General features: G+C 36.2%; 1 long non-coding RNA gene across 1 annotated transcript; it reads right to left on the bottom strand.

The window, feature by feature from the left end:
- Positions 1-4,325: 4,325 nt before the first annotated feature.
- On the bottom strand, positions 4,326-26,839 carry LOC115833240. Its single transcript, XR_004028669.1, has 3 exons — positions 26,829-26,839; positions 21,418-21,422; positions 4,326-4,420 (listed from the first exon to the last, which is right to left on the bottom strand). It is a non-coding gene; the product is annotated as an uncharacterized LOC115833240 (long non-coding RNA).
- Between the last annotated feature and the right edge of the window lie 466 nt (positions 26,840-27,305).

A 27,305-nucleotide genomic window follows, 5' to 3' on the forward strand; every position in this document is an offset into this window, starting at 1 on the left:
AATGATTCCATTCACCTTTATACAATAAGGGGACAGCAGCCTGACTAGAGAATTTTCTTCCTTATAAGTGATCAAGAAGGTATCCTTATTATCTTCTATTTTATTAAACTTCATTCTTATTTCTTCCTCCTAGCAATCCCTGACCATTCACCTAATTTGCTTGGCAAACTTTAAGTGAAGAAAATAGTTTTATAAGCAGATAACTACAAGCCCCACCAGGCTGAGTCAGGAATACAGAGGTCATCAGAGGTCATAAGAAGGAATTCACGTTGTGAGAAATCAAGGGACAAACTTAACCTTGAATCAGAAAGAGCATATCACCATATCTTGGGGACTTTGACGACTCTGTTTTGTTGTTGTTGTTGTTATGTTTTGTTTTGTTTTGGGAAACGCAAATGGTATCTGGGTGTAGGCACAGGCATCCTAGGGAACCAAATTTGTAAATTTGTAAGTAAGGGAGTCAGGTGGTAACAGATCAATCATGATCTGGGACATAGGTGAGAGCTGAGATTTTAGAAAAGTGTAATTGTTAATTTTTGTTTTCAGCAGTTTTCAAAGTGTGGTCCATGGACAACTGGTGGTACCTGAGATCCTTTTATGGAGTCTCCAAAATCAGGACTATCTTCATAGTAATACTAAGACAGTCCTTGTCTTTTTCTCTCTGCTGACATTTTTTACTTATTGTGCAAAACCAATAGTGGCAAAACTACTGGCCCTTTAGCATGAATTATGGGAGTGGCACGAAACTATATTTGTACTATATTGAGTATGAGTTGTCTATAATGCTAATAATAAGTAATACCTATACAAGTTCATCAATACACTTTTCTTTTCAAAATATACATTTATCTTCATTCAAACTGTGTATGCCCATAAAAAATGTTTCTGAGTTTGTCAAGAATGTTTCATTTTCATGCATCTTTCATGTCACAACAGTAATCTCAGATACAATCTTCTCTATACTGACATGTGTATCAAAGAACAATTAATAGTCACAATGATGATAACAGAATTATTCCTCATAATTAAGCTATTAACATGTATACATCCTATGGATAATGACAAAAAAAGTCCAACCAAGGAAAAACCATTTTAAATTCATTAAGCAGAGGCAGAAGAGCTTAGTAGTTGGATTCTACTACCAGCAGTTCTGAGTTTGATTTCCAGCTTTGCCACCTCCTACCAGAGTTACTTTGTGATTTAGTTTCCCCACTTTTCTTAAAGGGTTGTGATGATTAAATAATACAATAGTTAATATGTGCAAAATGCTTCAAACAGTGCCTGGCACATAGCAAATGCCATAAGCATTAATTATGATTATGATTGGTGAACTGTTTGAAACTGAGATCACATGTGAGGACCAGACAGACATAGCATTGTTAAGAGATATTTGATGTGAGTTTGTGAAGGCCAAGCACATGTCTTGTACTTCAGCATATATCAGTAAAATCTAATTAGCTTATGTCTCTGAGCTAAGAAAGTGTTACTTTCTGTTGATCTGTCACATTTCTACTGAGCTTTTTACAGTGTGCAACTGAGCCTTTGTCATTGTATTGGGGGGGTGAGGGAGAAGGAGAAAGTTCAGCATTCAATAATATATGAAATTTTCCTCTGCCTCCAGATTTAAGTTCCCAAGTTAAGTCCCTGAAACCTACTTCTATAATACACTATTTTCTAAATCTTGTTTAGAAACATCCCCCTTTCTCAACAGTTTTATGTTTAGAATTGTCACAAAATCACTAAAAAAATTAATTTCAATGGACTCTTTAAAAGGAAAATTGAAGGAGGGCTTCTGGGGTGTTGTCAGTGTTCTATGTTTGACTTGGGTAATGGTTACCTGAGTGTTTGATAATTTACTGAGTTGTACATTCATGTTTTGTGCCTTTCTCTATATGAGTTCTACTTCACAATAAAAAGAGATTTAAATGGAAAAGGAAAGAAACAAATAGAAGGGAAAAATCATGTATGTTACTTTAGGAGGAGACTGAATCTGGTTATAATTTTTTAATTTTTAAATTATGAATTATGTTAGGACATCCATTTCAAAAATACTGGGAATCATTGCTTCACCCTCTGACAAGGTTCTAAATCTATCACACAAATGGCTCTACTTCAATGAAGAGTGACTTGTATCCATTGTTTTAAAACTCCATCAAATTGGGCAGCTCTTTCCAGAAGACAGTCTCAAGACAACGCATAGAGAGGAGCACCACATTAATTCAAACTGTCTCAGCAGCAGCTTAGGCTGGCAGGCTTTTTCCTCCCAGTATTGCCCATGGTTACTGAAAAAGGTGACTCTGGTCAGAGCCAGGTACCTAAGATTAACACCATCTGGTTAGGGAGATTGTTGGTTTTCAATTTCCATGGCTTGCTTAAGCCCCCCTGAAATGTTGACTTTGAAGTCCAATATGATGATATGTAAATAGCAAATGAAAGCTGGCATTTGCCTAGTATACTTCCATGTAAATCCATTAAGAAATTCATTTAATACTTCAATAATTTTACCATCCTCTTTGATCATCTTTTGCATTTCATCCTGTAATGTTCTAACTTCTGCCTTGACTGATCTTTGGCTTTTTTACAGTTCTGAGAAACTATATATTTGGATGATGTGAGCTGTTTTGGAGGTAGCTACTTTTTTTCTCAATACTTTTTCTTCCTTATCTTTTACTCATTTGCCTTGATGTCCTTGACTTCTATTTTTGAGAAAAAAAAATTTTAGGCAGATTTATTCTGTGAGTCTTGTCCTTTCATGATTGTACATTTACGTATCATATCTTATGTCCTGACCCTCTTCCACATGCAACTTTCACTTGCAATCAATGTTTTCAGTCATGTATTTTAAAAAATATTTTGAGCAGTAACCATGCTACATAAACTAGAAACTATATATAGACTGGACCAGATAAGTGGAATGACAAAACAAACAGATGACATCAGGAAGAATTGCAAAATAAATAACTTTAAACATCCTTTCTTCCACAAAAGTAACGAGAGCATTGGCAAAAATGGTAAGAATAAACTTTCTTTCAGGAGTCTGTAAATTAATAATGACAGTAACCATCTGCTGAGCATTTACTTAAGAAAAATAGTTAAATATTGTAAGAGCAGCAAGCTTTGTGACTTCTTTTTTTTTAATTTCCACAGGTTTTTGGGGAACAGGTGGTGTTTGGTTACATGAGTAAGTTCTTTAGTGGTGATTTGTGAGATTTTGGTGCATCCATCACCCAAGCAGTATACATTGCACCTTATTTGTAGTCTTTTATCCCTCAACGCTTTCCCACCCTTTCCCCCCGAGTCCCCAGAGTACATTGTGTCATTCTTATGCCTTTGCATCTTCATAGCTTAGCTCCCCCTTATGAGTGAGAACATACAATGTTTGGTTTTCCATTCCTGAGTTTTTTCACCTAGAGTAATAGTCTCTAATCTCATCCAGGTCGCTGCAAATGCCATTAATTCATTCCTTTTTATGGCTGAATGGTGTTCTATCATATATATATAATATATATATTCACTATATATTATATATATTCATAATATATAATATATATATTCATTATATATTATATATATTCATAATATATATAATATATATTCATATATATAATATATATATTCTAATATATTATATATATTCATATATATAATATATATTCATATATATAATATATATATTCTAATATATTATATATATTCATATATATAATATATATATTCTAATATATTATATATATTCATATATATAATATATATTCTAATATATTATATATTCATATATAATATATATTCATAATATGTTATATATATTATGAATATATAATATATATTATGAATATATAATATATATTCATATATAATATATATTATATATTCATATATATAATATATATTCATAATATATAATATATATTATATATTCATAATATATTATGAATTCATAATATATATTCTAATATATTATATATATGCATATATATAATATATATATTCTAATATATTATATATATTCATATATATAATATATATTCTAATAAATTATATATATTCATATATAATATATATTCATATATATAATATATATTCTAATAAATTATATATATTCATATATAATATATATTCATAATATATTATATATTATGAATATATAATATATATTCATATATAATATATATTAAATATATTCATAATATATAATATATATTCATAATATATATTATGAATATATATATTATATATTATATATATTATGTATACATAATATATATATTATATATTATATATATTATGTATACATAATATATATATTACAGTTTCTTTATCCACTTGTTGATTGATGGGCATTTGGGTGGTTCCACATTTTTGCAATTGCAAATTGTGCTGCTATAAATATGCGCGTGCAAGCATCTTTTTCGTATAATAACTGTGGCATTTTAAGTTGACTTATTTCCACCCTCTTTTCCCAGCTCCACAGCACCCTTGAAACCCAAGGGTGGGTTTTGTATGCAATCATAATGAGAACCAGCAGCCTAACAGTCACTAGAGGGGATAGAATGGGGCTGGACCTCCTTCAAACCCCATTCCCAGGGAAAAATAATTATTTGACCAGTTCAGTGATTTCCTGGAATATCTCACTTGCAACTCTTATCTTTAATTGACCCGACTCAGTGATCACTCAGTAAATGTCTTTTCATGAAGGAGATTTGTTAAAAACTTTATTAGCATTGTTTAACACTGAAGCTTCCTAGTGCAGTGTTTAACAGTTGGGTGAATGGTAGGCTAGCCAAAAAGTTTAAAAGTAAAAGCTAGGGAATTAGATATCCATGGAGACTTTGAAAAGCTCCTACATAGTTCCAGAAATCTATGAGGCCATGATCATGTGTAAGCCTGTGTACATGCTCCAGATTGCACACGTGCTCAGGAGAGGCCTGAGAAGGTCCCAAGTCATCACCTCTTGCTGACCATGAGGCTCTACATAAGCAAAAAGTGGACACTAGTCAGAGTTATAAACTGCCTGGCTGTTTATATATTAAAGATGCACCCCAGCAAGCATACAAGGCCACTCAGCAAAGACTGGGAGGCTTATTGGTTCCAGGCATATAAGGAAATCTGTGTCTAATCATTAGCTGACTAGTAAGCTAACTGATCAGAGACTTCAGCAGCCACACAGAAAAAAGAAAACAGACTTTACAGAATTAGCTCAGAAAAGTAACTAAATAAGCAACAATCATCAACAATAATAAACCTTGGGATGAGGGGAAATCTAATTCCCAGAGTTTCCATGTTGTATTATTGAGAGTCCAGAAATAAACTCCTACATTTATGGTCAATTTGTTTTTGACAAGAGGGGCAGGATAATTCAATGAAGAAAATAATAGTTTTTTCAACAAAGGGTGCTGGTACAACTGAATATACACATGCAAAAAAAAATGAATTTGAAATCTTATTTCACACCAGAAGAAAACAGTAACTCAAAATGCATCAGAGGCCTAAATGTAAGAGCTAAAACTATAAAACCCTTTAAAAAAATAAAGGAGTAAATCTTTCTGAATTCACATTAGTAAAAGTCTTCTTAGATATGACACCAGAAACACAAATGACCAGAGGGTGGATAAATGAACTTCATAAAAATTAAAAGTCATTCATGTTTCAAAGCATGTCATTAAGAACATAAAAAGATAACTCACAGAATTGCACAAAATATTTGCAAATCATGTGTCTGATAAGGGATTTGTACCTAGAATCTATAAAGAATGCTTAAAACTCAATAAAAAGACCAAAAAAATAAAATGGGCAGATAATCTGAATAGACATTTCTTGTAAGAAGAAATGGAAGTGACTAATACACACATGAAAAGATGCTCAACATCATTAGCCATTAGAGAAATGCAAAACAAAATCACAATAACATACCATTATTAAAAAGGACAGAGAATAAAAAGTGTTGGTGTGAAGAAATTGGAAACTTCATACACTGCTATTGGCAATGAAAAATTATGAACTGCTTTGAAAAATGTATCCAAGTTCCTGAGAAATTAAACATGCATTTACCATATGACCCAGCAATTCCACTCCTAGGTATACACCGAAGAGAATTAAAAGCATATCTCTACATAAAAACTTATACGTGAATGTTCATAGCAGCATTATTCATAACAGCCAAAAAGTGAAAACAACCCAAATGTTTATCAGCTGATTAATGGATAGCCAAATTGTGGTATATATATATACAATGGAATATTAATCAGCAATTAAAAGGAATTAAAAGAAATGAAGTACTGTTACATGCTACTACAAGGATGCACTTCAAGAACATTATTCTAAGTTAAAGAAGCCAACCACAAAGGACCACATAATTTATAATTCCATTTATGTGAAATGTTCAGAATAGCAAATGTATGCCGACAGAAAATAGATTAGTGGTTGCCAAAGGCTAGGGAGAAGAGTGGAGTAAAATGAAGAGTAACTGCTAATTTGTATGGAGTATCTTTTTTAGTTGATGAAAGTGTTCTTAAACTAGATTATGATGTTATGATGTAGTTGCACAGCTCTGTGAATTACTAAAAGCTATTGAATTTACATTTTAAATAGCTAGATTTATGGAATGTGAATTATAATATATCTCAAAGTAGCTGTTTAACAGTTATATTGGATACACAGCCTACAATTTACTAAAAGCAAAGTCAACAAAACACGAAAGTAAGGCCATATAGGTTTTAAGTAACGAAGCTAGTATTCAAAGCCATATATGTCTGGTTCCAATGTTTATGTTAATAACCAATGTGATATAACACCAAAGACAAGTAGAACCATAGGATTGACTTAATTGTTTGATACAGGTGGGATTATGATTTAAAGGTATCTGGAGAAACTTCTTCATGCAGGTACAAGAAGACTAAAATTCTGTTATTAACATGGCATGAATTGGGGTTAAGCATAGCTCTCTCCATGGAGGATTTCTTATAACAGCCTAGTAAATTCTAACTTCTTAGCATAAAAATCTCCAAACTAGTGGTAGCAAGATCTGGTTCTTGTCCCATTTCCACCATTAAATTACTGTACTCTGTTGGCTAAAACATGTCACCTCTTTCTCCAGTTTCTTCACCTCTGAATAAAAGTTGAACTTGATAACCTCTGATGTTACAAGTCCTTCCAGCTCTTACTCTATTTATTAATTCATGTTATTCAACAAATATTTAATGACCACAATATAAGTGCCAGACATTGTGTTACATTCTGGGGATAGTGTGATAGGACAAAGACCCTGCCCTCATAAAGGTTACATTCTAGTAATGGGAGACAGATAATGCTATGCTGTGAAGGAGGTAAAATGCAGTAATTGGTGGGGAGTGACTGGGGGCTACTCTACATTGAGGGTGGGGTATCAGAAGAAACTTCTCTAAAAAGAGAACATTTGGCTGACATCAAAATGGTAAGGAAGAACCAGCCATTTTAAAATTTTGGAGGAAGAACAAAGGTTGTTCCTGGCAGAGAAAAAGGCAACAATAAAAAACAGCAACAATAAAGATAACCTCTTCCAGAGGTAAGAAGAAACTTGGAGAATTACAGAGAACCAAATAAAAAAAAAAGATGGTCAATGTGAATGGATGTGGTGAGCAAAGGGAAGAGCGGGACTAGAGGAGAATAGAGAGCTGGTTATAAGTCAGATCATGCAGTCATTTATGCCACAGGTACATAGGTTTATTATGTAAGTTACAATGGGAAACCATTAAGATGTTATAAGAAGGGGTATAAGATCAGTTTTGTATTTTTAAAATGCATTATTCAAGCTGCCATGTGAAAAATAGATTGTCAGTAGGAAAGAGTGGGAGAGGAACACCCAATGTGGAGACTATTGCCTTTAATATACTAACTTTAGGATATTATTTGCCAATCTTTTTAAAACTTTTATTTTAGGTTTGGGGATACATATGAAGGTTTGTTACATACATAAACACATTTCATAGGGGGTTGTTGTACATATTATTTCATCACCCAGGTATTAAGCCCAGTACTCAAGTTATATTTTCTGCTCCCCTCCCTCCTCCCACCCTCCCTCCTCAAGTAGACCCCAGTGTCTGTTGTTTCCTTTTGTGTGTTCATAAGATCTTACCATTTAGCTCTCACTTATAAGTGAAAACATGCAGTATTTGGTTTTGTGTTCCTGTGTTATTTGCTAGGGATAATATATTTGCTAATCTGATAATCAAAACTAGTTAATATAACTTTCTAAAGGGTGTAACTCTTCAAGATGGCATATGCAATTGATATGAATCCAGCTGATTTTACACATAATAAAATTGCATCCCATATGAAAAGAAAAAAAAATGTTTATATTATGTACTTTATAAAGAACTTTAGCTTTATCAGTCCACTGGACTACTTTTCATAATGTGTATATACAGCTAAACTCCAGTCAGAAATACAAAGTCAGAACATTATGATGATGTACAGTTTTCTGTTTCTAAAACAGTGTTAAATCTTAGACTTGGGAACAAAAGAAGCAGCAGACTTACAATTTATCAGTCATTTGGTAATATATTAACATCCCTGACTAAAAAGCAGAGCCCCCATGGTGTTTATTGCTTCAATAAACATGCAATTAGGTTGGGGAAAAAAGATAAGCTCAGCTGGTATCTATAGAGATACTAGTCCTCAATTGTCATTAGCCAGAATTTCACCTGCTGTCAACAAAATCTCTCAGGGGTAAATTTCAATTGCCTGGAAGATTCACCTTTATGGAATAACTCATATGCCAAGAATGCTTTACATTCCTATCCTGGTAGTAAAACAAAACAAGCACACGAAAAACTGAAATATCATTGACAGTTAAAATATTGGCTAACAATATTAGGCATAATTTATCTCCACAGAAAGAAAAAGATGATAGTAGTTCTATTTTGTTTACCTCTCTCAGTGTGGGGTGAAAGTTAAAACCAGAAAACAACAGAAGGAACACTACCAAGACTCTACCCCACAGCTTTAATATAATACTACGAAGAGAAAAGCACTGATAGCAACCAAGCAACATGCCCTATGTGCCTATTTTGGAAAAAGAAAGTGTTTCTATTACAGATTATACATTTTATAATTAATCCTCGTGATGTTCTAATCATTCCATATTTTAAAATGGAAGGTAAGATTTCAGCTAAGAATCAAAATAATAGTGATATGATACTGAGACAAGTTACCCATACTGTGGTAACTATGTAATATTGCTCAGTGGAAAAGCATTCCATAAAGGCTGCTGGGAACAAAGCTAAACTTGGGTTTCACCAGGAGTCAAAAGGGCTACTGAACTTCAATTGGGAATTCAAAGAATGAGGCAGCATGTTTGCATATATTCAAAGGGCAACAAAACAGCATACTGCCTTTGAGAACAGTGCCACTTAATGTATGTTTAAGCTAGAATGTTGCCAACAATTCAATTTGTGAAAGTTAAGACTGTCAATAAGTGTGTGTGGAAAAAAAAGCCAAGAGAAGGGTCCATTATTCATTTTCCCAATTTGTGGAAATTGCAAGGGCTATTTATTTTTGTGAGGCTGCTCAAACTGGGAGAAGTTGTTAAACATTGTATATATATCTTGGAAATTATTGATGATACAGTAAGGTTTCACAAAACAGGGATTTACGCCCTTAAATATCCATGTCTTTGCTTTTTTTTTTTTTTTTTTTTTTGGCCTGGCGATTGCCTCTACCTCAACGCCCAACTAACTCAAATGCAATCTCCTCTTTCTGAAAGTGATTGTCCTGATTCACCTGATCTTCCTCTTCCACAAGTAAATGATTGTCACCTTATATACATTAATATAAACTTCATGCTTATGTCTATTACCAATTCTTTCAAAAAAAGCCATATAACTTAGAAGTTAAAAACATCAATTTTGAAGATAAGCAAAGCTGGACCCAAATTCTATCTCCAGAATTTACTATATGTGTGACTTAGGGGAAGATGCTTAATCTCTCTGAGGCTTGCTCCCTCTAGCTTGAAACATGGTTATTTCCAACACCTACCTCATGATGTTTCCTAAATGTTTTATGCTGTTTTATACCACCAGGCAATCCCCTCTGTCAGTTCTTCCAATGTTCTACATACTTATCTATTTTTATAGCGATCTCCTCTTTAAATAGTCAAGTGTAACTTTTTCCAGGAAATTATCCATGATTACTCATTTACCTCAAATCTATTGTCCATGCTGTGCTCCTAGAATATTTTTTTAAATATACTATAATAATTCATATTACAAAACCTTGTGAAAGTATCCATGTTTTTTCATGTAGTTAGTTCATTTTCATTGTATAGTATTTTATTTTGTGAATATACTGCAATGTATTTATCCATTGTACTGTTGATGTATATTTGGGAAGTTTCCAGCCTTTGTTTATTATCCATAGTGCTGCTGTGAACATTCTAGTATGTATATTTTGATAAACATGTTCACATTTCTGTTGTGGATATACCCAGGAGTGGAATTGCTGGGTCATAGGATATACATATGCTCAAATTGGTAAAAACTGCAAAAGGTTTTCCAAAATAGTTGCACTAATGTACCCTCATACTACCAATGTAGGTGCATTTCAGTTATTTCACATCCTCACCAACACCTGCAATTATCAAGTTTTTTTCCTTTAGCCATCCTAATAAGTGGACTGTACTTTAACAGATGGAACATAATCAGAAAGATGTGGGATATATCCAAGATGTAATAAGAGAACAAGAATGGGAATTGAATAGCACATATTTGAAGGTAATGATTATGAACAAGTAAAAGTAATTCATGTTTGTAACCCCACTGAATTAACAGTGTTTAATAAAGCAGTTGCATTTCTCTGGTTATACTCAATATAATCAGATTATACTCAATATATTCAGACAGCAGAAACCAGACACTGCACTGTGCAGACTTACACAGGGCCTGACAAATATTAGGCACTCAATGTTTGAAGAACAAAAAAATAAATGCTTAAATACCTCCTGTTGTGAGAGACTTACTACACCTCAAGGCTGGAGAAAGGAAAGAATTTAAGTATTTCATGGAGCAAGAGCATTTTAAGGATACAGGAAGAAGAGAAAAAATAGTAGACACAAAAATTAAAAATAAGAAATATGTGAAGGAGAAAGCAGAGAGCTAGGTCTGAAAAAGATGAAGGATCTAATTTTATTTATTTATTTGTATTTTTTAATTATATTTTTTATTTTGAGGTAATTATAGATCCACGAGCAATCATAAGAAATAATAGAGATGCTATTTTTTTTTTTTGAGACAAAGTCTCGCTCTTGTCCCCCAGGCTGGAGTGCAATGGCATGATCTCAGCTCACTGCAACCTCCGCCTCCCAGGTTCAAGCGATTCTCCTGCGTCAGCCTCCGGAGTAGCTGGCTATTTTTTTTTTTTGAGACGGAGTCTCGCTCTGTCGCCCAGGCTGGAGTGCAGTGGCGCAACTTGGCTCACTGCAACCTCCGCCTCCCGGGTTCACGCCATTCTCCTGCCTCAGTCTCCTGAGTAGCTGGGACTATAGGCGCCCGCCACCACGCCCGGCTAATTTTTGTATTTTTAGTAGTGATGGGGCTTCACCATGTTGTCCAGGCTAGTCTCGAACTCCTGACCTCAGGTGATCCGCCCAAAGTGCTGGGATTACAGGCGTCAGCCACCTTGCCTAGCCGCCATATATTCTTTTTTAAATCTCATTTATTTGTTATTATTTAATTTTTAATTTTTGTGCGTATTTAGTAGGTATATGTATATGGTTTGTGTATATATATCTCTATATATTGGTGAGTGCATGTATATATACACACCGTGTGTGTGTGTATATATATATATACAGATGTGTGTATATATATAAGGTATACAGGTGTGTGTATATATATAAGGTATATATACAGTGTGTGTATATATATATATGAGTTGCATGAGATATTTTAATACAGACAGACAATTCATAATAATCACATTTGGGTAAATGATTGGATGTCCATCACCTCAGGCATTTATTTTTTCTTTGTGTTACAAACAAGTCCATTATACTCTTAGTTATTTTATTTTGTTTTTTACAGATATACAATTTGTAATAAACACATCAGGGTAAATGAGGTATCCATCCCTTCAAGCATTTCTTCTTTGTGTTACAAACAATCCAATTATACTCTTTTAGTTATTTTTAAATGTATAATTGAATTATTATTTACTGTCATCATCCTTTTGTGCCATCAAATAGGTCTTACATATTCTTTGTATTTTATGTACCCATTAATCATCCCGACTTCCCCTGCTGCACCCCCACTACCCTTCCCAGTCTCTGGTAACCATCATCCTATTCTCCATCTCCATGAGTTCAATTGTTTTAATTTCTGACTCCCACAAATAAGTGAGAACATGTGAAGTGTGTCTTTCTGTGCCTGGCTTATTTCATTTAACATAATGACCTCCAGTTCTAACCATGTGGTTGCAAATGACAGGATCTCATTCTTTTTTACGGCTTAATACTACTCCATTGTGTATATTAACCACATTTTCTTTAGCCATTCATATGCTGATGGACACTCAGGTTGCTTATAAATTTTGGCTATTGTGAATACTACTGAAATAAACATGGGAGTGCACATATGACTTTGATATACTGATTTCCTTTCTTTGGAGAGATCTATATATCTCTCCAAAGAATATCTATCTATCTAATCTGTTATATATATATATAATCTGTTATGTGTATATATATATATATATACACATAACAGATGTATATAACAACAGATGCTGGCGAGACTGTGGAGAAATAGGAATGCTTTTACACTGTTGGTGGGAGTGGAAATTAGTTCAACCATTGTGGAAGACAGTGTGGCCATTCCTTAAGGATCTAAAACTAGAAATACCATTTGACTCAAGAATCCCATTACTGGGTATATACACAAAGGATTATAAATCATTCTACTATAAAGACACATGCACATGTATGTTTATTGCAGCACTATTTACAATAGCAAAGACTTGGAACCAACCCAAATGCCCATCAATGATAGACTGAATAAAGAAAATGTGGCACATATACACCATGGAATAGTATGCAGCCATAAAAAAGGATGAGTTCATGTTCTTTGCAGTGACGTGGATGAAGCTGGAAACCATCATCCTCAGCAAACTAACACTGGAACAGAAAACCGAACACCGCATGTTCTCAGTCATAAGTGGGAGTTGAACAATGAGAACAGATGGACACGGGGAGGTGAACAACACATACCGGGGCCTGTCAGTGGGTTGGGGGCAAGGGGAGGGAGAGCATTAGGACAAATACTTAATGTATGCAGGGCTTAAAACCTAGATGACGAGTTGATAGGTGCAGCAAACCACCATGGCACATGGATACCTATGTAACAAACCTGCACGTTCTACACATGTATCCCAGAACTTAAAGTAAAATTTTTTAAAAAAGAAATTAATGGGTAATGAATTTCCTCCTACACTGATATGAAAAGACACTCTTTGTACTGACAGAAATTCACTATCTGGGGTAACAAATACAAATCTCTTTACCAAAAAAAGGAAGGAAGGAAGGAAGGAAGGAGGAGGAGGGAGGAGGAGGGAGGGAGGGAGGGAAGGAAGGAAGGAAGGAAGGAAGGAAGGAAGGAAGGAAGGAAGGAAGAATGGAAGGGCGAGCAAGAAAGGAAAGTGATATGAATAGAATCATGCAGTATGTATTCTTTTGGTATTGGCTTTTTTTCACTTAGCATACCTCCCCAAAGACTGATATATTAGTTTAGTTATTGGATATATCAATAGTTTGTTGTTGTTTTTTAATTTCTAAGTAATATTACATAGTGTGGATATAGAACAATTTGTTTAAGAATTCACCCACTGAAGGATATCTGGGCTGTTTCTAGTTTTTGGCTATCACAAATAAATGTGCTATGAACATTTGTGTACAGGATTTTGCATGAGCATAATTTTAATTTCTCTGAGATAAATGCCAAGAATGCAACTGCTGAGGAATATGTCCGTTTCATTTTTAGTTTTATAAGAAAATGCCAAACTGTTTTCGAGTGGATGTGCCATTTTAATTCCCACTGCAATGTATGAATGATCTTATTTCTCCACATCCTCACTAACAGTTGGTTGTTTTTATTCTAGCCATTCTGATAGGTGTGTATCAAGAACCAAAACTTTTGCTATGTGTAAGACTCTGTTAACAGGATGAAACGTTAAGCTACAGATTGGGAAAAGATATTTGCAAACCACATATCAAATAAAGAGCAAATATATAGAGACATGTGAAGAAATCCCAAAACTGAACAGTAAAAACAACAAAAAAAATCAAATTAGAAAATGGGCAAAAGCCATGAGGAGACATTTCACTGAAGAGGAGACACAGGAGGCCAATAAGAAAATGAAAATATATTTAGTGTTCTTAGCCACTAAGGAAATGCAAATTAAAACCACAATGAGATATCATTACATACCTGTCAGAGTGGGTCTACATATAATAGCGTGGTATGGAGATCCCTATTGAGAGAGAGAAGAAGGAAGGAAGGAAGGAAGGAAGGAAGGAAGGAAGGAAGGAAGGAAGGAAGGGATGAGGGGAGAATGAGAGAGAGACAGAAGGGAGAGAGAAAGAGAGAGAAAAAGAGAGAGAGGTTAAGTAGCAGCAAAATACTAAAAATCTTCTTGGAAGAAGATAGAAGAAAAGGGGAACAACAACCTAAGACAAAACCTTCAAAGCAGCCAGCCCCAAGGCATTATCCACTTGAAATATTGATAGCCTTAGCCAGCCACAAGTTTCAGCCAAAGCTGGGTTTCAGTACTCCAATAGGATTCAGACTAAAGATTTTCCCATTCTATTTGCTAAGAAACCATTTGTCATCTTCCCTTTAAGTCAACAGCTCAAAACCACAGTGTCACAGGCCCACCCAGTCTAAGCCAGCCTGAGTCATATCAGCAAGCAGAGTTTGGTGCTGACCTTTTCATATTTGGTATTTGACTGCCTGGCCCATCAATGGGTTTCATATCTCTCTGTTTACATCTTCACTAAACTGTAAAGAGGGGACCGTCAGTCAAAATACCAAGTGCTGAAAGGTCACAGCTGACAGCTTACTATTTGCCAATGGTTTTTAATCATTCACTCTGCAATACACCCGGGACTCTACAGTTAATTCCATTTGTTATTGACAGAAATAATTTCAACCAGCCCTCATTTCTAGGGTTTACCCGAAACCAGAGACAAATACGATAGGATCCCACTATATTGTAGGGATTGGGGATGATTCACTTCAACAGGCTTTTCTTCAATATCTTTTACATGTGCAGGAATGTGTTGATTACAGTAGGAACACAAAAGAAGCAAAAATCATATCCCTTACTTAACTGAGTTTTAGAAAAAAATGTAGAGAGATAAGACATACCCATATAAACCATATGTTTTCGAGCCCTTCATAACTCATGGATATTAACTGAAATTATCAAAGCACATTGAATAGATTGGATAAGATGTAATACTGTCTTAGAATGTAACACTACGTGTCCTTCATTAGCGTTTCTTAACCTCAGTGCTATTGTCGTTTGGGGCCAGATAATTCATTGTTAAAGAAACTGTCCTGTACATTATAGGATACGTAACAGCATCCCTGACCTCTATCCAATAATTGCTAGTAGCATCTTTCCCAGTTATGACAACCAAAAAGGCTTCAAATATTGCCAAATGTCTCCTGTGGGGCAAAATTACCCCGATTGAGAACCACTGCTCTAAAAATAAATTAGATGTATGTTTGTCAATATATTATAAGTGAAATTTGCAAGATACAGAAGATTCTTTCATATATATATCTGAGGCAAAAGTCTATATCTTCTACATCTTGTACTTTTCACTAATAATATATATTACATGTATATAATATTATGTGTATATATATTGGAAAGCCTAGACCAGTGTCTCTCACTCAGCTTGGCTACATATTATAATTGCTGGAAGACCTTTATCTCTGGAGGTAGGGCCTGTGCTCTCATATTTTTTCAGAGTTCCACTGGTGATTCCATTGTTATTTGGCTAGGGTTGATAACCACCCAGAGGGCTTGTTAAAACACAGATTGCACAGCCTCATCTCCAGAGTTTCTAAATCAGTAGGTCTGGGGCAAGGCCACATAATTTGCTTTTCTAACAAGTTCCCAGGTGATGTCCATGGTACTGGCCCAAGGAACAGACTTTTAGAACAACTGTTATAGAAGGATTTACCCCAAGTTATTGTGACAGTGTTCTTTTCTTCTCAAGTAAAATTGTAGACCAGAGGAAAAGGGAAAGTTGACATTTTAATCTTATATTATTATGTATTATTTGAGTGTTTTTGATAGGCATATATTTCTTTAATGCGAGTTTTTAAATTTCCAAAACGAAAGAGCACACTGACAATATTTGAAGCACCCTTTATGTCCCCACCTTCTGAATTGCCTCCCTATTCTTTCATCAAAGATATTCACTATCCTTAAAATTTTATTAACCATTCTCTAGCTTTTATTATTATTTTATTATTATTATTATTATTATTATTATTTATTATTGAGATGGAGTTTCACTCTGTCGCCCAGGCTGGAATGCAGTGGCATGATTTTAGCTCATTGCAACCTCTACCTCCCAGGTCCAAGGATTCTCCTGCCTCAGCCTCCCAAGTAGCTGGGATTACAGGTGCCCACCACCGTGTCTGGCTAATTTTTTTTTTTTTTTTTTTTTTTAAGTAGAGACGCGGTTCTGTCATGTTAGCCACGCTGGTCTCAAACTCCTGACCTCAGATGATCCTCTCACCTCAGCTTCCCAAAGTGCTGGGATTACAGGCATGAGCCACTGCGCCCGGCCAATTCTCTAGCTTTTTGAAAGTAGCTGTTCCACCTATACCCATATCACTAAACAATGTATTGTTTGGTTTTATCTACTTTTTTAAAACTTTGTAAAACTGAAATAATATTATTTGTATTTATCTATGACATGATATTTTTCAGTAAATGTCATGTTTTTATTTTTAAATTTACCTATGTTGATGTGTGTAGTTATGGTTTCTTCATTTTCATTCATTGCATGATATTCCCCAATATACTTATACATATTTTATATGTAAAAATTCATGTTATTTGTAGTTTTTCCCCTTAAAAACAATCCTGCCATGAACATTCAAATACATGCACATGTTTGTCTTTACTCGGTATAGAGATTATACCAATCCTCACTCCCAACAGCAGTAGATAAGTATTCCCATTACACTATATCCTCACTAACACTTGGTATTAACAGATTTTTACTTTCTTCCCTATTTGATTTTTGCAAAATGATATCTCCTTGTGGTCTTAATTTGCATTTCCATGTTGCAAATTCATTTCCAAAGAAGCTAACTTAGCACCTCAATAAAACATGTATAATCTCAGAGGCACAAAACTTTAAGGTCCCTGAGAAACTCCTTGGGGCATTCTTCACAAACACCCACAAGTGGGAAGGAATAAATTCTGTGTTTGCTGAACAAGGGCTTAATGAATTTTATTACAGAAAAATGACACTGACCATAGGTCTGCACTCGAAAATTTTAAGATATTTTTACATTCATTTAGATTCTTGCAAAAAGGAGTGCTTGAAGGTGGCTAGACAAATTTTCTTATCCCAAACTCACAGAAGAGACCATGGAAAGTCTGCATTTAGCAAACCTTCCTCAATAACACCATTGACTTTTGACAATGCTGGGGTCACAAAATAACCAAAAGGCAAAACTAAAAGCAACCTTGAAATTTACCTCTTTCAATCCTTCACTTTCTAGTGGAGAAACTAGAAGATTACAGAGCAGAAGTGATATATTCTAGGTCATATAGCCAGTTTGTCCCTGAGCTGAGAATAATGATGCAAATGTGTCCTCTTTTCGGTGCACCTCCCCAACACTCTGAAAAGAGGTCTGTGAAAGAAATTCAGGATAAGAATCCCTGATATGGAGGCATAGAGATATAGGAATGGGCCCTTAGGTGCAGGAAGTTAGGTGGGAGTGCTCAGGCCAAGAAGGCCATTCCTTAAGAGAGGGTTTTGGCATCATTGAGAGATGCTCTCAATGCTCCCATCCACAGTTAGAGCAATCATTCCCCAGGATGGTGCCAGACTAGATGAGTCAGTGCACACTAGTGCTTTCTAATGGGGTAGTCCCCAGCTATAGAGTAACCTGCCAGCCACCTTGACATGGGCTTCCAGAAGTCATTGTTTTAAAGCAGGCACCATTGCGCTGGCTGAAAATACCTCATTCAGATTATCACGCTCTTAATTAGCCGTGCATGATGGCAATCAATTAAGGATGGCATAAAAGCCAATAGAAATAATACAACTCTCATTAGGGATTTCTCATTTGTTATATGAGTGTGTCTACTGGGTAAATTCCCATTAAAGCAAACTGGGGCCTATTATTTAAGCCATTTCAGGAGAGTGCTGGGTTATCTTTCCGTTTGACATTTATTGTACCTGGCATAAAGGTTAAAAACAATTATGTTCACTAGGAATATTTATTATCTTATGAGATTCGAGCAGGGCCATTATGTTCGTTTTCTTCTCTTTATCAAAGCTGGTCAAGGGGAGACTTTTTAATGAGCTTGAGCAAAATATTAAGGAAATTTTTCCTTCCCTGCACTCAGAGAGATAAACCTGGAAATAAACCTGAAAACAGTGATACTCTGTAAAAGCCATAGCTCTGAGACGGCGTTTATCATTTGTATACTGCTACTGCTGCACATGCTTTAGGCCAGCTTCCATTGTCTAAGAGTCATATCAGCATCCCCAGGAAGCCCAGTCATATTAGTGGAAAGAACACTAGATTGGGAATTAGGGGAGCCTGGTTTCAAGACCTTGCTCTTCTACCAACTTCCTGTATGACTTTGACAACTCCATCTTTTCAGTTACTCAGGCTAAAAGCCTGGATTCCCCACTTTCTCTTATACCCAATATCCAAATCTTTAGCAAATCCTGTTAGTTGTACTTTCAAAGTAAATCTGGAATTTGATCACTTCTCACCTCTTCCACTTGCTACCAAGTTGGTCAAAGTCAACATCATTGTTCAGCTAGATTACTGGCATAGCTTCCTAACTGGTTCCCTGCTTTCACCCTCATCCCCCTAACAGTCTATTTTTAATAGTAGAGCTGGCCAGACGAGGTGGCTCATGCCTGTAATCGCAGTACTTTCGGAGGCCGAGGCAGGCGGATCACGAGGTCAGGAGATCAAGACCATCCTGGCTAACACGGTGAAACTCCGTCTCTAATAAAAATACAAAAGAAATTACCTGGGCGTGGTGGTGGGTGCCTGTAGTCCCAGCTACTCAGGAGGCTGAGGCAGGAGAATGGCATGAACCTGGGCGGTGGAGCTTGTAGTGAGCCTAGATCTCACCACTGCACTCCAGCCTGGGCGACAGAGAGAGACTCTGTCTCAAAAAAAAAAAAAAAAAAAAAAAAAAGTAGAGCTATAAATATCCTTTAAAAAATCTGTCAGATCATGTCACTCCTCTGCTCAAAATCTACAGTGGCTCCCCATTTCATTCATAGCCTTCCCAATGGCTTTACAAGTCCTATGACATCTGGTACCCTCATTACCTTTCTTCCTTCATCTACTACTGCCCTTCTTGTTCACTCACTTTACTCCAAATGAACTGGCCTTCTTGCTATTCTTGGAATGTATCTGCCTCAGGCCTTCACATAAACATTTTCTTCTGCCTAGAAAGGTCTACCCCCAGTTGTCTCCAAGGTTCACCCTCACTCTCTTCAAGTCTTTTCTCAAAGCTTGACTTCTCAGTGAAACCTACTCTTATCAGCCTATTTAAATTCAACTCCTCTACTTATTCCACACTCCTTACTTTCCTTTAATCCACTATCCTTTTGTTTGTCTCTTTCTGTGGCACTATCAATTGCTAACATTAGTGTAATGTCAGTATAATTGTTAGTATAATTAGTATAACATTTTGTAATCTGTTTTGTTCACTAATGTATATCAAGTGTCTTTAATAGTGCCCAGCACAGAGTAGGGATTCAATAGATATTTGCCTAGCTTAATAGAATTTCTCTAATTTTGGCTTCAATTTCTCTATCTGCATAATAATATAATTGAACTAGTCTAAAGGTCAGCAAACACATTTCTGTAAAGGGCCAGATAGTGTTTTTGCAGCTATATTCTCTGTCACAACTACTGAACTCTCCATTGTAACATGAAAGCAGCCATAGACAATATATAAATGAATAAACATGACTCTGTTTCAATAAAACTTTATTTACAGAAACAGGCAGAGAGCCAGGTTTGGCCCCCAGGCCACAATGTGCCAACCCCCAAACTAGATGATCTTTAAGGGATTATTTGGTTCGGGTGTTCTGTGGCCCCCAAGGTATGAGAAAATAGGTTTGATGTTAGGAAATTTTTTTCTTATATCTCATGTCACAGCACATAACCACCTATTCTATTCATACTTAGACCTGGACAGCCTGGCAGAAAAGAAGAGTAGGCCAAGCAAAGTATCATAGAACACCGAACAGTGTTCCATGGGCTTAAGTCACTACCACCCTTCTAAAACATAAATCATAGTATCAGCTTCCTCAGTGGTTTCTTTCACAGCATGCCACATGCTAGTAGAGAATCATCAAGGGAAGGTCTCCACTGAACAGGGTATCTGTATAGTAAAGAATTTACTTTGCCCAGAAAAAGGGCTGACCTTTGATCTTGGCTTCTGGAAAGTAATAGCTAAGGCTTTGGCATGTCATGCCTGATACACAGTGCATTTGTTTACTTGGTGGCCTTGACTACTAGACAGTAAGACAATACAATTTATGACAAAGGCTTTGGGCCATGCAAAGTTCACTCCACTTTAAAGAAATGGAGACTATAGGCCAGCCACATGGTAACAGCTCTACCACTAGAGAGTATGGAAACTAAAGGTCAGTCATATAGGTAGTCAACCATGGAGCTGTAATAAAAACTCTGGACACCAAGGCTCAGATGAGCTTTCCCAGTTGGTAATACACTGCATATTGTCACACACTGATACTGATAAAAATAATGCTGCCCATAACTTCTTAAGAAAGGACAACTGGCCAGGTGCGGTGGCTCACGCCTGTAATCCCAGCACTTTGGGAGGCCGAGGCGGGTGGATCACGAGGTCAGGAGATCGAGACCATCCTGGCTAACACGGTGAAACCCCGTCTCTACTAAAAATACAAAAAATTAGCCAGGCGAGGTGGCGGGCACTTGTAATCCCAACTACGTGGGAGGCTGAGGCAGGAGAATGGCATGAACCCCAGGGGGCGGAGCCTGCAGTGAGCCGAGATCGTGCCACTGCACTCCAGCCTGGGCGACAGTGAGACTCCGTCTCAAAGAAAAAAAAAAAAAGAAAGGACAACTAGAAGCTCTATATTTGCAATTTTTCTTGACTCTGCCTCATGCATACCTTCTCTTGAATGATTTTAATCTGTATCCCTTTGCTGTAATAATTCATAACCATGGATATAACAGCTTTCAGTAAGTTCTGTGAGTCCTTAAATATTGCACCTGAGTGTGGTTTTAGGAACTGTGTTGCCTCAAACTCTGCAGTAGCCTAGTCTCCTAGCCAAGGAAAGGAAAAAAAAATCTTCTTTTAGCTTCCCCTGCCTTCTTATTAAAATTTCCAGGGTTTCTCAATGCCAAACTTGGATTCCGTGTCCTTCCAAATCCCACCAAAGGCAAACTCTCAAATACTATGAAGACCAAAGGGGAAAGTCCATGCCCTTATATCAACCATTAATATCCATGAGGTCCTAATGTTGAGGTCACAATATAGTTATGCCGAGAAACTGATTGACAAGTGATCACCAAAGGGGATCTTGGGGATATTATTCTCAGCATTACATAACAGAATCAGATATAACCAGATCTAGTGTCTCTCTCTTTTTCTCTATTTCCTTTCCTTCCTCTCTCCCTCCCCCTTTCTTTTCATTTCTGCCTTCCTCCCTTTCTCCCTCTCTGTTTTTCTTGCAGTCAATAAGTCTTTTAAATAAACTAATTAATAGATGCAAACTCAATTGTCTATCCTAAACATTTCAAAAATGTTTACTATTTGAAATTTTTGTTAATTGGAGAATGGTTGAGTAAAATATGATGTATCCACAACGGAATGCTACTCAGCCATTAAAATATTTGTGGTGTTTTAATAATATAAAAATTATTTAACTTACTATAAAAAATACAGGATTGAAATATATACAGTGGGTCAACTAATGTTTATGTACATCTATGTAATACAAATGAAAATGAATGAAATAATAAAAAATTAATTATTTCTTATTGTGGGATTATAAATAATTCCCTTTGCTATATTTTTATATTATCCAAATTTGTAGCTTTTGTCACTTTTAGAGACAAAAATAATGTGATTTTACAAAGTAGAAAGTTTACTGATGATCATAAGGGAGATAGTACCTCTTAGTGCCACAAACTCTCCTGTGATATGTGGTGGTCAGCCACTTATGTGTCTTCTTTTTAGGGGTCAGAAGCCACCTCCTTTTTTCACTACTGAATTCTTATCACCCCAAACAGAGCATAGTATAGAATCAGCATTTCCTCAGTAAATGTCTGCTGAATGGCAGTTACAGTGGTAAAGAATGGCAACTTAGTTTGCAAAGGACAATACATAGGGTTTCTCTTTTATCTACAATGATACTTCTCCAAGAACCTCTCTACTGCTCTGCTGGCCTGAATAGATCCAAGATGACTACATGTCAATCTATTTAGTGAGAGATGATGCATTGCACAAAAGAGAAATAAATATACAGCTTTTTACCACACAACTTAGTGCAGGCCAAATTCTTTCCTTCTGTTCAAAGCATTGTGTCTCTCTGGACTGCCCAGTTACCTTCTTCCCCATTACCCAATTAACAATGTGTTAAACACCATTCCTCTAATGGCTTTAACCTCAATCACTTACTGCCTTCTGGCTTTCAAATCCTTCCACTTACACGAATGCCAAGTCCTATTGCTCTGTTTCTTAGAACAACTCAAGCAGAACAGAATTGGTTTACTGCTATGGAAGCCAATTCTCAATATTTCCTATGACCCCTTGTGGATCCTGGCCCAGATAGTGACCTCACACTTATATACAATGTTGCTCATTTGCAAAGCCCTCTGGTACCCCCCAAAAATCTGTCCATCTTCCAAAGCACTATTCAGCCATGTGTTCAAAATAGGCACTATTTTCTAAGGGCCTGAGAAATTCTCCAGCAAACTCTCAGCTGTTATCAGTTCTCCCTCCTCTAGAGAGGCAGCAGGAAGTACAAGGACTGTTTTTGCAGCTTTACTTGAAGAATCTGGCAGTACGCTAGGGATATAACGAAATGGCAGTTAATCATTCAACTTTCCCTGAATGACTGCTGTGTGAAAAGTCAATTTTAGGTACTTTAGAGGGGACACGAAGAAAATATGGAAAGCTTCTTTGTCCACACTTCTCAGAATCTGGCCATCTAATTATTGTCCAAACACATAAATGCAAGACAAAATTTTACTGATCCTCTCAAAGAGCTGAAAAATATATAATTACAAAGTCAACTGAACAATATTTTATGAGCCAATGAGAAAGAAGAATAAGCATGGAACTAATTAAGACAGGTTTCCTGGAGACATGACTCCATGGACAGAGGTTGAGAACGGAAGGGATATGGTATGATGGTATGATAGTTAATCGTATGTGACTTGATACGTATTGATCAGGTAGGAAAAACGTTGAATTGAAAATATTACTGCCCAGAGAGATCTCATGGAGTGGCATAGGTAGACACAGGGCCCAGCATCAAACAGCAGCAATTCTAGAGATTTTCTAGAACTTAAAGCTCAACAGCAAGGCCTAAACAAGATTGCATGAGATAACCACACCACCCCCAAGGCTAAAAGAAAACCTGTTATATTGGCCAATATCCTAAAGGTTTACTGAAAGCCATTATCCACTGTAATTGCTAATCTGAACGTGCCCTTGCATATCTCAGCCCACGTGGATCTTAACTGTATCTAATTCTCGTGCCTCTGACTCCTCACAGACCAATCTATGTTTTGCCTGCCAATATGCTGCTACTATTATTACTAATCATAATACTGCCAGCTCCAAGATGAAGAACTTTACACTAACCTTTTCATTGACTCTTCACAACAACATTTTGAGGCCCCCATTACACAACTTGCTTAAGGTCACACAGCTAGAGGTACAAGGACTGGAACTTGAATCTAAGTCTTTCTGACATCAAAGTTCATTCTGTTATCCATTATTCTATAGGCTTTTAATATGTACATCAAGGAAACATTATTTCAATATTTTGCTATTTCTCCTTTTAGAAATCATATAAAATAGAAATGAAACAAAAAAATTTCCAAACTCAATTTTCAGACAAACTGGTACGGCAGAGACCGCAATGTGTTCACTAAAATCTATTTCCTTTCCTTTAATAAAACAAGCTCCACTATATTTCTGAGACACTTACTTGCAGTGTGATAGAGTCTGGACATTGAAATGTGGGTAGAATTAACATGAACTACTTCTAGCCCTGAACCACAAAATCCTCCCATGTATCCTCCATTCTTTCTTCCCATAATTGCCAGCAGAGGCCAGATGATCTGTTAGAAGACGCAGAAGCCCTTGTAGATGGATGGAAAAGCCACATGATGGAATGGATATACTTAGCTAATTCCCTTCCATAGCTAATGATTCTACTAACATCATGAGTGGCACTAAGCATTGTACCAATGAACACATAAACCATACACACATACACACACACAAACACACACACAGACACACATGGGTGTGGCCATGTGCATTGAATAATTGTACCAATATGCCTCTTAATATATGTTTAGGTATCTACAAATAAAAATTTGCAAACAACACTGTTTCATTTGAGCTGGGACACACAGTTCGTTTGGTTAGAAACCAATATTAACAAACCTAATGTAGAAGGTTGACATATACAGAGAAAAACTGTTTAAGCAGCTATAGCTGCTGCTCTAGCTCAGGCCGCTGACTGAGTCCTAACCTCAGTTCAGTGAGTCACCACACTAAGGGAGACTTTGGCTTAAGTAAGACTATGAGGATGGCTCAGTACAAATCCACCCTGACTACTGAAGAAAAACTAAAAGAAGAAGGTTATTGGGTCCAAAGTATGTCAGTTTTTTAATACAAAGGACAGTTGGCTCATTCTTTTCTTTGTTCAGCAAAATGTAAACATCCCACATCTCTCCTTACTTCTAGAAGCTCAATCTGTTCTCTCTGTTCATAAAGACCTTGGCTCTTGGGATTAGCACAGCTTTAAGGCTACTGAGTTGGTTTATGTCTGTTTTATTTCCCCTGGAACCATGCAGAATGTACACACAGAACACAGGCCTGATCTCTGAGCTTTTATTATGCTTTTATAATCAATACCACAGGAAGTGCATGGATTTATCATTTCTAAAGCTTAAAAATTATTATACGATCTACTGGTAATGTTGCTGCCAGCCTGCCCAACAAGTTCTAGACCTGGGCAAGACTATGAAAATAAAAGAATTGAAGACATGACTACTGGGTCTATATGCAACAGTCCTCTAGTATCTTTCTGGAAAAAAAAAAGAAAAAACCCCGACAGAAGCCCCCATAATCATAGTTTTCAGTGCCAGCTCATTTGATTTTCACAACCAGTTATGAGGTATTGAGGGCAGAATTTAATTGTCTTCATTTCAGAGAACAGAATAAAGAAATAGAGAGAGGAAGTGACTTGTCCAAGGCCACACAGCTGCTTGTTGATAGAGCTGCCAAGACTCTGTACTGGATCTTATGATTCTCAACGTTTCTCATTTCAGCATACATTTTCTTGGTCTGTTTGAAGCAGTTGCCCAGATAAGATGGGCTCTCATTTGAAATTAGTCAGCTGTATCGACTTGTTCTTGGGATGAATGCATCCTTAAGGATGGCCAGGTTCTTGTTTATGTTAGGATTCTTGGAGAGAGTCTGAGTCAAGACAATTTGCCTTTTTCACCCCTACATGTTCATTTCCTTACTTCTTTCTTCCCTTTTATTGTTCCTTGGTTAGCAAATAAACAAGTCAATTTACTTTCCCCTCATTTTGTCACCCACCACCTTTAGCTATCTGCTTCAGTGTTCAGGCTTCCAGGAACATTGTGTAACCTCTCTCTGATACATGGTTAAGTCTTTCTTCCTGCTCTCATCTATTGTCTTCATCATTTCTTAAAGAAACCCATTCCAATTTATCACCTTCTGCTTACACCAGTGACAGCCACCAACCATACACCTAGATTCCACTCTTTCTTCAGCATCTAGAGATTTTTGTGTCTACAAGCTTTGAAATTTGTTGATCTAAAGGTTTTCAACTAACTTTTTCTTAGAATTCTTTCCTAAATTCCTGTATGGAAGAGATTATATCTAATTTCCATTGCAAATGGCTTGCAAGCCAGACAGGAAACAGTCCAGTTGGAAAACCAAAAAGTAAAAAGGGCAGATCTTCAGAAGTGGGAGGGAGGCCAATATGTCAGCAAAACTGGAAAACAAAATACTATCCTTCACCTATCCCCTCTCCCCCAGGAGAAACACAAAAGAAGATTATTAATCTTTACTCTGTTATCTGAAAACTTTAGATAGAAAGGTAATAAAAATAATAATTTATCATAATTATCAAGTACTTCCCAAGATATTCTAGGCCTATGGCTTGTTAAAATAGAACCCTACGGCTGAGAGGGGACTTGAAGTGTGACCCTTGTCCATCTCCTAATCTTTACGCAGGTTGTTCCTATATATTTTAGGATTATTTGCCCATTTTCAAAGATACTCAGAAAGGGCCATTATGCAACTTTTCTCTGGGGTTGTCTGCAATTGAGCAAAGACATCAAAGTTGACTTAAATCATATCAGCTATATAGACATAAATCCTAAATGTAAATCTTATCTAGACTGGTGAAAACTAATTTTAGAAATACAATATGTTTATTTGTTGAGTTACAGGCTCAGTTATAGGACCCAGAAATAACGAAGAGAAGCAAAACGTATCTTTGATCTTAGGGGCTCAGAATCTATTTGGGTATATCCATACTAACACTGTGATAGGCATTGCCATAGTAATTTGCGTAAACTTCTATGGGAGCAAAAAGGAAAGAAGAATCAAATATGGAAAACAGAGTTGGGAAAGAATTTATGGCTGGATTTTGGTGGCTCACCAGGTAAAGTGGAGGAAGATGCACCATAGTTCAGAGGAACCAGAATGTGGTGTGTTTGAGGAAAAAGCACACCTATGTGTGTGTAATCCTATTTTATGAGCTATTTCAGTGGCAG

This window comes from Nomascus leucogenys, chromosome X, assembly GCF_006542625.1.
Source record: "Nomascus leucogenys isolate Asia chromosome X, Asia_NLE_v1, whole genome shotgun sequence".
NCBI classification, from domain to species: domain Eukaryota; kingdom Metazoa; phylum Chordata; class Mammalia; order Primates; family Hylobatidae; genus Nomascus; species Nomascus leucogenys.